The sequence below is a fragment of the Ictidomys tridecemlineatus genome, chromosome 8 (genome assembly GCF_052094955.1).
Source record: "Ictidomys tridecemlineatus isolate mIctTri1 chromosome 8, mIctTri1.hap1, whole genome shotgun sequence".
Classification (NCBI taxonomy): Eukaryota; Metazoa; Chordata; class Mammalia; order Rodentia; family Sciuridae; genus Ictidomys; species Ictidomys tridecemlineatus.
In genome coordinates, this window is record NC_135484.1 from 126393143 (window position 1) to 126408195 (window position 15053).

At 38.6% G+C, this 15053-nt stretch overlaps 1 pseudogene; it reads right to left on the minus strand.

Moving 5' to 3' along the window:
• Nucleotides 1–3795, minus strand: LOC101955857 (large ribosomal subunit protein uL18-like; annotated as a pseudogene).
• Nucleotides 3796–15053: the final 11258 nt, after the last annotated feature.

Here is a 15053-nt window from a genome sequence, read left to right on the forward strand (position 1 = left end):
TTAGCTCTCAGCAGCCTGTTCTTGAGCTCTGGGGAAGCTTGCCTTCTTTTGAGCTACATAATCTTTCTTCTGGGAAAGGGACATTTCAGAATGGTTCCACCTCTTCTTTTTAACTTCTCTTTTGGGATTCTCTTTATAGACCGGATTCTCTCCTATAGCACAATGGACTTTCTTATACATATATTTTATCATGTCTGGGGTAACATTGTTCTTTATATACTTAGAGAATTGTTTCTTGTAAGCACCTTTATCTTCTTCCTTAGATAATGTGACATTCTGACCCATGATGTGCTTCCAATATACTTCTGCATTGAATTTCTTGCTTTCAGAATCATAAACAAGGAATTGTTTTGAATAGACAAGCCATTCAGGGCTTCACAAATTTTATTGCCAGTTGTAGTTCTGGCAAAGCCTGAATCCAAATAGCATGGGAGGCACCAGGGTGACCATAAGTGCTTTTCACAATGTATGCATCTCCATTCACCTCCACTTGGCCTTCATAGATCTTGTCCATGCCAAACCTATTGAGAAGCCTGTGGGACAGCAACAAGCCAGTATAATATGATACAGCATAATTCATTGGACTTACTTTCACACCATATTTTGGTAGTTCATAGGCATATGCTGCACAGACTATCATATCCCCTTCTATATGGGCATTAGAAAAATGTTGCAAATGATATCTCTGTTAGTTACATGAACTATCATCCTGTGTTTGGGTGTGTTGTACTGATTTTTGTCTTGCATCCCCAAGTGTTTACAAGCATGGGAGTCAGTTTTTCCCTCACATCTTCTAAATTTCACTTGTTATCTCTTAAAGTAGACCTTATTCTTCTTTAAGATTTTTCAATTTGTTCTTTTTAGTTATATATGACAGTAAAATGTATTTTGACATAATATACATACATGGAGTATAACTTTTCATTCTCTCAGTTGTACATGATGTGGAGTTACACTGTGTGTTCATATATGAACATAGGAAAGTTATGCCTGATTCATTCGACTGTCTTTCCTGTTCCCATCTGCCTTCCATTTTCCTCACATATTCTCTCTGATATAAAGATCCTGACTCAGGATATTTATATCAAAGAGAATATTCAGCCTTTGGTTTTGGGGGATTGGTTTATTTCACTTAGGATGATGATCTTCAATTCCATTGGTTTACCAGCAAATGCCATAATTTCATTCTTCTTAATGGCAGAATAATGTTCCATTGTGCATATGTACCACATTTTTATCCATTCATCTGTTTATGGGCAATTGAATTGGTTCCATAGCTTAGCTATGATGAATTGAGCTGCTATAAGCAATGGCATAGCCACATCATTATAGTATGCTGATTTTAAGTCCTTTGGGTGTAGACCGAGGAGTGGGATAGCTGGGTCAAATGGTGGTTCCATTCCAAGTTTTCTGAGTTATCTCCATACTGCTTTCCATAGTGGTTGCAACAATTTGCAGTCATACCAGCAATGTATGAGTGTACCTTTCCCCCCTCCCCAACACTTATTGCTATTTGTGTCCTTGATAACTGCCATTCTGACTGGAGTGAGATGAAATCTCAGTGTAGTTTCTCTAATTGCTAGAGATGTTGAACATTTTTTTTTAATATATTTGTTTGCCAATTGTATTTTTTTCATTTCACTTTTGTGAAGTGTGTCCAGTTCTTTTGTTCATTTATTGATTGGGTTGTTTGTGGGTTTTTTTTGGTACTGTTTGATTTCTTTTTATATCATGGAGATTAATGTGTGTGTAGCAAAGATTTTCTCTCATCCTGTAGGTTCTCTCTTCACATTCTTGATTTTTTCCTTTGCTGTGAAGACGTTTTTTGTTTGATACCATCACATTTGTTGATACTTGATTTTACTTCTTATGCTTTAGTACTCTTGTTGAAGAATTTGGTTCCTAAGCCAACATGATAGTGATCTGGGCCTTTAATGTAGGCCTTATTCTTGACAACTTTAACAACCCCCATCTGTGGAACAGAGACCCTCATCTGTAGCTTGACACAGTCCTCTTACTATACAATATTCTGAGACATTATAAAAATATATGGTCTTTTTGTAAGCTTTTAAATTATTTCCACTGTACAAGCTATATTTTAGTTACTAGAACTTTATTATGTTCTGGTAGAACAGATATTAGAACATATTGTAGCTTAGGTCTGATCTTTTCTTTTGTAAATGCTTTGGTAGAATATTCTGCATATGTGTGATCCTTATTCATTTTGAGATATTAACAGATTAGCAGACATATAATTTGCAAACATTGTCTCTAAATTTATAGGTTGCCTTTTCATTTTGTTTATTTCATTTTTTTGATATGTTTTTAGTTTGATATTTTCCTAGTTTTTTGGGGGTGGGAACTGGGGATGGAACTTAGGGGCACTCAACCACTGAGTCACATTCCCAGCCCTATTGTGTATTTTATTTAGAGACAGAATCTCACTGAGTTGCTTAGCCTATAGCTGAGGCTGCCTTTATATTTGGGAACGTCCTGTCTCAACCTCCCAAGCTGCTGGGATGAGCCACTGTGCCTGACAGTCCTACTTTTTTATTTGCTTTATTGCCCATGTTTTTGCTATCATAGTTGAAAAATTTTGACAATATTAATGTCAAGAAAATTTTCTTTCTTCTAGGAATTTTAAAGGTTTCATGCCTCCTGATTAAATCTTCATTTCCAGTCTAATAAGTGTCCATTTTCATCCTATCACGTGACTATCCAGTTTCCTCAATATCATTAATTGAAGAGACTACTTATTTCCCCTTCTTTATTCTTGGCATCCTTGTTGAAGTTTGACTTACTGTATATATTTGCACTTATTTCTTTAGGGAACCAGGGATTGATTGAACTCAGGGACACTAGATTACTGAGCCACATCTCCAGACCTATTTTTGTATTTTATTTGGAGAAAGAGTCTCCAAATTGCTTAGTATCTCACTTTTGCTGTGGCTGGCTTTGAACTCACAATCCTCCTGCCTCAGCTTCCTGAACTGCTGGGATTACATGTGTGTGCCACCATGCCTGGCTCCACTTATAATTTCTTCAAAATATCAACTCTTATATTTGTTGATTTTATTCTGTGTTTTCTTTTTTTCTATTTATTTTTACTCACTTTTTATAATTTCAGCAATTGGCAGAAATAATAACTGTTCTTTTTCTAGGTTTTTGAACTGTAAAGTTAGATTATTTAATATCTTTTACTTTAGACTTTATTTTCAGTTGACAAATGAAAATTGTGCATATTTATGTTGAGCAACAAGATGTTTTCAAATAAGTGTACATAATGGGTGGCTTAATTCAACTAATTAACATTTATTTATTTATTAATTTCTGTGGTGAGATCACTTTGAATCTCCATTTAGTGATTTTCAAGTATATAATACATTGTTATTAACTATAGTCTCCATATTGAACTATAGAACTCTTGAACTTATTCTTCCTATTTGAAATTTGTATTCTTTGGCATTTCCCCAGTCACCTCCCAGGTAAGCATGTGCTATGTTTTCAAATATGAGTACGATCATTCAGTATTTGCCTTTTGTGCCAGGTTTATTTCACTTCACATAGCATCTTCTAGATTCAGCCATATTGTCATAATTAAGAGTTTAAAAAATTTTAAGGTGAGTGGTATTTTATTGTGTATATATATATATATATATATATATATATATATATATATATGCTATATTTTCTTAGGCATTCATCTACTGATAAATTTAGGTTGATTCCATTTCTTGGTTATTGTGAACTGATCAATGAACATGTGATTGTAGATATAGCTCTTTGAAATAAATTTTGTTTCCTTTGGGCATATACTTATTAGTCAAATTGCAGGATTGAATGGTAGTCTTAGTTTTGATTTTTGAAGAACCTCCACACTATTTTCTATAGTGGCTATTCTGATTTACATTCCCACTAACAGTGTACAAGCGTTCCTCTTTTTCACCATACTTTCCAATATTTTGATTTTTCTTCTTTTGGATAATTAGCAGTTCTAACATTCTAAGTATGGAGTGATACCTAACATTCTAATTATGGAGTAATATATCATTGTGGTTTCAAGTTGCATTTTTGTTATGATTAGTGACATTGAACAATTTTGTCTTTGAGAAATGTCTATTCTGGTACTTTGATACTTTTTAAAGAATATTATTTATTTATTTTATTTATTTTTAGGAGGAATTTATAACTAAACTTTATTTAACAAAAAAATAAAAAAAATTTAAAATACAAATAAAGATCACAGAAGATTTCTTTAGAAATTTTATTATTATTTCCTTGAAAATAATTAAAAGAGTCTTTGTTAATGATTGACAAGAGAGAAGAAAACACAAATAACTTCTTCAGTAGTCTATGTATGTACCCTAAAGATTAATATATAATATTAGGCAATATAGATACAGAGGTGATTCAAATTTATCTAAACACTTTATTACATCTAGACAAAATGGCAAATTTCTGTGCTTATGTAATTGTTCAAAATTATATAAGAAGGAAAATGTATAGATTAATGAACTGTTAATATGTATGGGAGAGTTCATCAGGATGGGAAGATATAATTAATCAATTTCCTTTACCTCAATAATTATTTAAAAAATGGTAAATAGATATTTTAGGGTGTGGCTCAATGGAAAAGTGCTTAGTGTCTGTCTTAACATGTGTAAGGCTCTGTGTTGTATTCCCTGCCCTACAAAAAAATTGAATAAAAGGGAGAGATAAGGAAAAGATTTTTAAAATGGTAGATTAGAAAAGGTTGCTTTTCTGATTGTTCCATGGCACGAAACTGAGCATTCAGACATGAGTTTCCCAGCAAGATAAAAAGGGAAAATTTCTGGGAATTAATTCTGGACATTCAAACCAGAGTGGGGACTTAGGTGACTGGCTATAACAAAATAAAGAAGAAACCCCAGTACTACTACTGTAGGTAGTGGCACAAGCAGATGCAATCTCCTGTGTTCTAAAATAGTGCAGAGACACATCAATTAAAGGAACCTGTATTTTTAGGAGGTGTGAGGGCTGTCTGCAGATGGAGAGATCAGAGATCTGACTCTGCCCGACTAAGTTGAAAGGTATCATACACAATATTCTTTTTTTTAATATTTTTTATTGGTTGTTCAAAACATTACAAAGCTCATGATATATCATCTTTCATTCATTTGACTCAATTGGGTTATGAATTCCCATTTTTACCCCAAATACAAATTGCAGAATCACATCAGTTACACACTCACATTTTTACATAATGGCATATTAGTGACTGTTGTATTCTGCTACCTTTCCTATCCCCTACTATCCCCCCTCCCCTCCCCTCCCATCATCCCTCTCTACCTCATCTGCTGTTGTTCAATTCTCTCCCTTGTTCCCCCCTTTCCCCTCACAACCTCTTCTATGTAATTTTGTGTAACATTGAGGATCTCCTACCATTTCCATATGCTTTCCCTTCTCTCTCCCTTTCTCTCCCCCCACTCGTCTTTGTTTAATGTTAATCTTTTCCTCATGCTCTTCCTCCCTGTTCTGTTCTTAGTTGCTCTCTTTATATCAAAGAAGACATTTGGCATTTGTTTTTTAAAAATTGGCTAGCTTCGCTTAGCATAATCTGCTCTAATGCCATCCATTTTCCTGCAAATTCTATGATTTTGTCATTTTTTATTGCTGCATAGTACTTCATTGTGTATATATGCCACATTTTTTTTATGCATTCATCTATTGAAGGGCATCTATGTTGGTTCCACTGTCTAGCTATTGTGAATTGTGCTGCTATGATCATTGATGTGGCAGTATCCTTATAGTACGCTCTTTTAAGATCCTCAGGGAATAGTCTGAGGAGGGCAATAGCTGTGTCAAATGGTGGATCCATTCCCAGCTTTCCCAGGTATCTAATACTGCTTTCCAAATTGGCCTTACCAATTTGCAGTCCCACCAGCAGTGTACAAGTATACCCTTTTGCCCACATCCTCACCAACACTTATTGTTTTTTGACTTCAGAATGGCTGCCAATCTTACTGGAGTGAGATGGTATCTTAGGGTGGTTTTGATTTGCATTTCTCTGACTGCTAGAGATGGTGAGCATTTTTTCATGTACTTGTTGATTGATTGTATATCCTCCTCTGTGAAGTGTCTGTTCAGGTCCTTGGCCCATTTGTTGATTGGGTTATTTGTTATCTTGTTGTTTGATTTTTTGAGTTCTTTGTATATTCTGGATATTAGGGCTCTATCTGAAGTGTGAGGGGTAAAAATTTGTTCCCAGGATGTAGGCTCTCTATTTACCTCTCTTATTGTTTCTCTTGCTGAGAAAAAACTTTTTAGTTTAAGTAAGTCCCATTTATTTATTCTTGTTATTATTCCGGTATGTTGTGTCTGTATTGTCATTTGTCTCTATGAATTTTTTTTATCTCCTTCTTTATGTCTTCTGTAACCCATTGATTATTCAGTAACATACTATTCATTTTCCATGTGATGTAGGATTTTTCCTTCCTTCTTTTATCATTGATTTCCAGTTTCATTCCATTATGATCAGATATGGTGCATGGTATTATCTCCATGCCTTTATATTTACTAAGAGTTGCCCTATGGCATAATATATGGTCTATCTTTGAGTAGGATCCATGTGCTGCTGAGAACAATGTGTATCCACTTGATGATGGTTGATATATTCTATATATGTCAGTTAAGTCTAGGTTATTGATTGTGCTATTGAGTTCAATAGTTTCTTTATTCAGCTTTTGTCTAGAGAATCCATCTAATGGTGAGAGCGGTGTGTTGAAATCACCCATAATTATTGTGTTGTAGTCTATTTGACTCTTGAACTTGAGGAGAGTTTGTTTTATGAACGCTGCAGCTCCATTGTTTGGTGCATACAAATTAATAATTGTTATGTCTTGTTGGTGGATGGTTCCTTGCTTCCCAGATGTTGAAGAATAACACCAAAGAAGCACACAGAGGCAAGGTCAGAGTATAGATTAGAAGTTTATTAAAGAACAGCAGAAAAGACTTCTCCTGGAAGAAGAAGGGGACCCAAGAGGTGGGATCCAGTTGGCGGGCAAATGTGTTCTCCTTTTTATAGGTTTGGTGATGGAATGTAGGTTGGAGGGCCCGAGGGGTGGGACACAGGTGGACCAAATGGGCAGGAAGGACTTTTGGGATGGGCTTATCACTTCTCTGGGATGGGCTATCTCCAAATCTGTTGGGGGCTGTTCATTAACACTTTTTTGAGGTGGACTTTGGCCTAGGGCCTTTTTGGGACTTCATTAACATTTCATGAGTTGTCTTGTGTTTTCCTGAGTCATTCCCAGCATGGCCTCCATTTTAGATTTCACTCAATATTAGACCCAATTTACCTAACTACACTGACTACCTAATTTTAAATCTGGCTTCATTCTTCCCTCTAATTTGGGGAACTCCTTACTGCTTTAAGGAATGGGGGTGAAGACCGTTCTGGCTTCTTCAGGCTGACAAAAGGGACGATGTGGGGCAAGCAGTTTGGAGTCCCCTTTTAAAATCAGGTCTATTGAGTGGTCCATAATAGAAGTCCGATTGAGAAGTAATAGGCTGGAGGGCCATTTGAGCGATGGGCGGTCTATAAGAGAAACAAGAATTCATTAATATTGGAACCATATTGAAGCAGCAATAAATACCACAGCACAGGAATATGCCAATAAGTATGATATCAAAGACAGAGACTAACAATGTTTTCCACCAGGAAGTACCAGAAAAACAGGAGCTAAGATATTGTTCCCATGACAAAGTTGGTGAGGACATGGCTTTTATCTGAGTATGTAAATCTTTAAGGATATTTGTCACATTGCCAGAATTGTCCGGGATGTAAACACAACATTCAGTTTTAATAACAGCACAAGTACCACCTTGGGCTGCAGTGAGGACATCTAAAGCCATTCGATTTTGTAAGATGGCCTTCCTCATAAGTGTTATTTCAGTATTAAGGAGAGAGATACTTTCCTCAACATCATGGAGTGCAGTTTGAGTATAATTGTTTAAAGTCTCCATATGCCGCATTACATCTTCTAAATCAATTTGTGGGATAAACAAAGAAGCTAGATGATCATACCAACGAAACATAGATCGTCTCCATCTGTGTTTGAGATTGGGGAGGTTTGCTAGCAGTGTTATATTTGGGGTCCATCTCCCCTGCATCCAGGGGTACCCAATAGACCATCTTCCTATCCAGCCTGGGGGAAGCCAGGGCCATATGTTAGTTCCACATATCCATTGAGTCCCATTAGGTGCTGGCCAAATAGTTTTAGGTCTAGAAAGCCAATTTGTTCCAAACCAATCATTGGCTTGTAAAACTATAATTTTTGACATTGTGACTCTGGGGTCCATCCTAATTCTCGAGTAGCATTAGGCCACCTCCCTTAGATAGTTCCTTGTTAGTTTCCTCCTGGGTGTATTGAGGTCTTATCTCTGAGGGGGGGGCTGTCCATATCAAGGGGATTAGGTAGTTATCTGTGAATTACCCTTAGCAGCCTCCTTGGCTTGTTGGTCTGCTAGTCTGTTCCCTTCTGCTATCTCATCTATTCCTTTTTGATGCCCTTGGCAATGAATTACTGCTACCTCTTTGGGTAAATGGACAGCCTCTAGCAGTCTTAAGATTTTCTCATAGTTCTTTATAGATGTTCCCCCAGTAGTTTGAAATCCTCTTTCCTTCCAAATTGTTTCATGTGCATGCAGGATTAGGTAGGCATATTTGGAGTCAGTATAAATATTAATTCTCTGTTGTTTCCCTATTTCTAATGCTCTTTTTAGGACTATCAATTCGGCTAGTTGAGAGCTTGTGCCTGGGGGCAAAGATTGTGCCTCTACGGTGTTATGTGAAGTCACCACAGCATATCCAGCTTTGCGTTCTCCTTTTTCCATGAAGGAACTCCCATCTCTGAACATGGTAAGATCAGGATTGGATAGGGGAAAGTTTTGAAGGTCCTTTCTATCTGAGTAGTTTATAGACAGGACTTGTTGGCAGTCATGTTCAGGATTTCCCTCTAATTTCCCTGGGAGGAAGGTAGCTGGGTTTAAATTAGAACAAGTTTTTATTTGAGTTACAGGTCCTTCTAAAAGTAGGGTTTGATATTTTAGAAGGCGATTGTCTGAGAGCCATAGTTCACCTTTTGTATTTAAAATTCCTGAGAGATCATGGGAGGTGTAGACAATAAGGTCTCTTCCTAGGGTAATTTTAATTGTCTCAGGAACTAACAAGGCCACAGCTGCTACTACCCTCAAACAATGAGGTCATCCTCAAGACACAAGATCAAGATTCTTACTGAGATAAGCTACTGGCTGTTGAGCTGGTCCCTTCTTTTGTGTGACCACTCCTAGGCCTATCCCTCCTCTCTCAGTAACAAATAGGTTGAATTTTTGTTCAGTGAGTAACCTGAGGGCAGGGGCTTGGAGTAAGGCCCCTTTTAATGCCTTGAAGCCTTTAATCTCTTCTGGTTCCCATATGAGGGAAGTCGTTCCTTGGCATAGTGTTTCTTTGAGGAGGCTATAGAGAGGTTTAGCTATTTCCCCATATCTAGGTATCCAAAGCCTACAGTATCCAGTTATCTCTAGGAAGCCTCTAAGTTGCCTTATGGTCTGAGGTAGAGGATATTGTCCTATGGTGGTTATTCTTTCTGGTCCTAGCTTGCAAGTTCCTTAAGACAGCTCTAATCCTAAATATTGAACTTGTTTTTGGCATAATTGAGTTTTTTTCTTTAAGACTTTATAGCCTTTATTAGCTAAGAAGTTTAAAAGCTCCTTAGTAGCCTCTTGACATTCCCTTTTAGTGGAGGCACACAAAAGTATATCATCTACATATTGCAGGACAGTCAGAGATGTCTTATCTCTGAACTCTGTTAAATCCTTAGCTAGGGTTTGGCCAAAAAAATGGGGACTGTCTATAAACCCTTGGGGTAATACAGTCCAAATTAGTTGAGATCCACTATCTGGCTCTTCAAAGGCAAACAAATATTGTGATTGGGAGTCTAAGGGTATACAAAAAAGGCATCTTTTAAATCTAACACTGTGAACCAGGCAGCAGCTTCTGGAATCTCAGATAACAGAGTGTATGGATTAGGAACCATAGGGTGGAGAGGAACAATTGCTTCATTAATTATTCTCAGGTCCTGTACTAGTCTTCATTCCCCATTGGGTTTCTGAATTCCTAAAATGGGTGTGTTACATGGGCTATTGCAGGACACTAAAAGTTCCTGTCTTTTGAGGTTCTGAATGATCTTCAATAAACCCTTTTTTGCCTCTGGGCATAGGGGATATTGTCTCTGATGTGGAAAGACAGAAGGGTCTTTTAAGACTATTTTGATTGGAACTGCACTTTTCGCCCTTCCAATTTTGCCTTCAGTAGCCCACACTTCAGGGTTTATATCACATTCTAATAAAGGCAGACATAATGGTCCTCTTGGTCTTAAATTCATTGTAACTGACGCTTGAAGTTTTGAAAGTATGTCTCTTCCCAATAAAGGGGTAGGACATTCTGGGACTATCAGAAATGCATGAGCAAACATCACCCCGTCCCACTCACAACTCAGTGGGGGAGTAAGCCTTCTGGTAATAGACCGTCCAGACACCCCTTGTATGGTTACAGTATTAGAGGAAAGAGGTCCAGGATAAGAGGTGAGCACAGAATAACTGGCGCCAGTATCTAAAAGGAAGTTGACCTTTTGGCTCCCTATGAAGAAGCATACCCGGGGCTCACATGCGGTGATAAAAGTCACGTGAGCCAAGGTTGAGCCCGGGCCCCATCAGGCCTGTGTAGAGGGGTCTGACTTCAAGGACTTACACCCCTGAGGACAGTCACTCTTCCAGTGATTGCCTTGACATTTAGGGCAGGGCTGTGGAGGCGGTCGCTTGGCCTTTGGGCAATCCCATTTGAAATGTCCTTCCTCTCCACATTGGAAACAAGTCCCTTTTGTGGATTGAGGAGCAGTTTGTCTTCCTCCTGCACCCTGGGAGCTTACTCCTCTAAGAGCAAATACCAGTGTTTCAGTTCTTTTTCTGTATTTAAGCTCTTTCTCCTTTTTTTCCTCTATATCTCTATTATAGAAAACCGAAGTAGCAATTCGGAGGATGTTATCTAAAGATTGATCAAGGCCATATGCCAATTTTTGTAACTTCCTCCAGATGTCTGGGGCTGACTGAGTGATAAATTTGTCCTTTAAAAGTAGTTGGCCCTCTGTGGATTCAGGATCCAAGGTGGTGTGTTTTCTCACTGCCTCTCTGAGTTTCTCCATGAAAACAGCAGGGCTTTCCTGGGGGCCCTGAATAATTTCTGAAATCTTAGAATAGTTAATGGGCTTTTGCTTGATTCTCCTAAGGGCCTCAAGGATCAATTCTTGAAAATGGCTAATTTTCCAAGCGTCTTGTTCATCATTTGGGTCCCACTCAGGATCATTTCTGGGAACTGCCTGTGCTCCAGATGGGTAATTAGGTTTGCTCCTAGTCTATTCTGCTGGGGAAGGAGCAAGGTGTAGTTCATCCCCAAATTCCTCAGCTGCTCTTAGAGTTGCTTCTTTCTCATTGAAAGTCAAGGTCTGGTTGAATAATAGCATAATATCTTTGCAGGCGAGGTCAAATACCTGGCATAAGTTTCGAAATACCTCAATATATCTATCTGGGTCCTCTGAAAATCTCCCCAATTCAGTTTTTATCTGCCTTAAGTCTTGAAGGGAGAAGGGGGTATGTACTTTGATTGGCCCAAATTCTCCTCCTGGGATCTCCTGGAGAGGTAATAGATTTGGTTTGCCTGTTGGGGCAGACACATGGGGGCCAGGATATGGAGGACAGGAAGGCTGTTGTTGTGCACCAAGAGCCGATGGGGATTTTGTGGGTTCTCCTGATTCTTTTTCCTCAGTAGGTGAGTCCCCAAGACTTTCTCTCTTCATGGCAGATACCATGGCTAAGTCTACTTTACACTGTTGGCATGATTTGCATAATTTAGAATTTTCCCTTAGAGCAAAGAAAACCTGAACATATGGCACCTCACACCATTTCCCTTCCTTTTTGCAAAATTTATCAAGTTGTAAAATAGTATTAAAATTGATACTTCCCTCTGGTGGCCAGGTTTCTCCATCAGGGAATTTGTATTGAGGCCAGGCCTGGTGGCAGAAGAAAATGAGGCACTTTTTATTGAGCATTTTAGGGTCAAATTTATCCCAATTTTTCAATACACAGGTAAGTGGCGTACCTGGCCTATTAGAGAGTGAGGCTCCCATCTGAGTGAGGAGAGAAAAAAACAGAACTCAGGTGCCCGCGCCAGAGAAAACTGTTGACCTCTCTAAGCTTGAGCCTCCTAAATGGTCCAGAAAACCCGTCTCTCACCTTGCTTTGCCAAGGGGTTTCTGGTCCCCTTTAGCAAACTGCTAGGGTCTCAGTTTGCCCTGTGCCAGAGACCCTGGGAGGATTCAGACTTAAGGGCCTTACTGCTTATCCTCCTGGCCACTAAAACCCACAGAAAAAGAAAATCATGCACTTTTTGTCGTCTTTGCTTTGTAGACTAGCAGATTACCAGAGGAGTTAATTCTAAAAATGCTGCTCTTAGCAGCTTAAGGAACACAGCACATTTTAAACATTGGGACGGTAAAATAGACTAGTGAGATTTACCTATGCACCTTAGGGAACCTGGGCAGATCTTACTAGTTATCTCATGCCTTTCTCTCAGTCCTACAACCTGAACTGCTAACATTTCTGACCGATGAAGGAAGGGGAGCATCCAGGAGGCATGTGATGCGGGTTTGGGAGTGTTGCATAGCCCATACGGAGGCAAATGTGATTGGGGCTTTCCCTCAGTTCCATTCACCTACTGATCACCCTAGACACCCCTGAGGGCTGTCAGGAGGGGGCTCAAGAGAAAGGGACCTTAGGAAACATCTGAGTGTAGCCCAGACCAGAATTCCGCAGTTGTTCCAAACTCCTTCCTCCACCTCCATGCATCTGAGGCAGATCGGGATTCAGGACACTGTGTACTCACTCCAGTTGCTCTCCGGGCCCAAACAGAAAAGTTGGAAGTGGCTTTGGCAGAACCCAACATGCCTGCTCTGTATTGAACAGGTGATTGAGAGCTGCCTAGGCCGAGAAACCTCTCACCCGAGTCTTGAAGAGTGGAGGCTGCACTAATTGCGTTTAAGTACCCGTCGGGTGCCCACTTTACCCTCCAGAAAGAAAGAGAGAAAGATGCACCTCAAACAGACATGGGGTGCGTAGAGAGGCGCTTACCTTGGTGTAGAAAAATCTCGGTGGGACCTCCAATATGTTACCGCTGTTGACCGGTGACGAGTCCTTGCTTCCCTGATGTTGAAGAATAACACCAAAGAAGCACACAGAGGCAAGGTCAGAGTAGAGATTAGAAGTTTATTAAAGGATAACAGAAAAGACTTCTCCCGGATGAAGAAGGGGACCCAAGAGGTGGGATCCAGTTGGCGGGCAAATGTGTTCCCCTTTTGATAGGTTTGGTGATGGAATGTATGTTGGAGGGCCCGAGGGGTGGGACATAGGTGGGCCAAACGGGCAGGAAAGACTTTTGGGATCTGCTTATCACTTCTCTGGGATGGGCTATCTCCAAATCTGTTGGGGGCTGTTCATTAACATTTTTTTAGGTGGACTTTGGCCTAGGGCCTTTTCAGGACTTCATTAACATTCCATGAATTGTCCTGTGTTTTCCTGATTCATTCCCAGCATGGCCTCCATTTTAGATTTCACTCAATATTAGACCCGATTTACCTAACTACACTGACTACCTAATTTTAAATCTGGCTTCACTACTTCATCCCTTTTGATCAACTTAGGTTTGAAGTTGATTTTATTCGATATGAGTATGGCCACTCCTGCTTGCTTCTGAGGGCCATGTGGTGATATGATTTTTCCCAATCTTTTACCTTCAGGCTGTGTATGTCTTTTTCTATCATATGAGTCTCCTGAAGACAGCATATTGTTGGATTTGTTTTTTGTTTTTTTTTTTTTTTTTGATCCAGGTTACTAGCCAATGTCTCTTGATTGGTGAGTTTAGGCCATTAACATTTAAAGTTACAGTTGAAATATGATTTGTACTTCCAGTCATGTTTATTTATTTATTTATTCTAGTTTGGCTAGTTTCTACTTTTTGGTTATTTTCCTCCCCTTTACTGAGATACCTCCTGCTGTTAGTTTTGGGCACTATTTTTCAATTCATCTTCTTGTAGTATTTTGCTCAAAATGCTTTGCAGTGCTGGTTTTCTGGCTGTGAATTCTTTTAGCTTTTGTTTATAATGAAAGATTTTAATTTCGTTGTCAAATCTGAGGCTTAATTTTGCTGGATACAGTATTCTTGGTTGGAATCCATTATTTTTCAGTGTTTTTGAAATACATTATTCCAGGATCTTCTCACTTTCAAAGTCTGTGATAAAAAATCAGTCATTAACCTAATTGGTTTACCCCTGAATGTAATCTGCCTCCTTTCTCTCAAAGCTTTTAATATTCTCTTCTTGTTTTGTATGTTGGCTATCTTCATAATTATATGTCTTGGAGTTGGTCTATTACAGTTTTGAATGTTTGGGGTCCTGTAGGCTTCCAGGATTTGGCAATCCATTCCATCTTTCATCTCTGGGAAGTTTTCTAGAATTATTTCATTTAATAGGTTGTTCATTCCTTTGGCTTGATTCTCTATGCCTTCTTCTATCCCGATGACTCTCAAATTTGTTTTTTTTTATGACATCCCATATCTCTTGAATAGATTGCTTGTGGGATTTAAGCATCTTTTCTGTATTGAGTATATTCTTTTCAAGTTGATAAACTTTGTCTTCATTATCTGATGTTCTGACTTCTACTTGATCTATTTGTAATATTCTCGTTTGAGTTTTTAATTTAGTTTATAGTCTCCTGCATTTCTAGGATTACTGTTTGATTTTTTTTTAAGATCTCTATCTCCTGGTAAAGCTCGTTCTTTGCCATTTGAATTTGTTTAATTCGTTTTCAAAATATACTTTTATTGCTTGGACTTGCTGTCTCATGTCTTCTCTAATATTCCTTTCCATCTGAGTTAGGTATGCCTTGAGTTCTTTCCCTATCCCTGT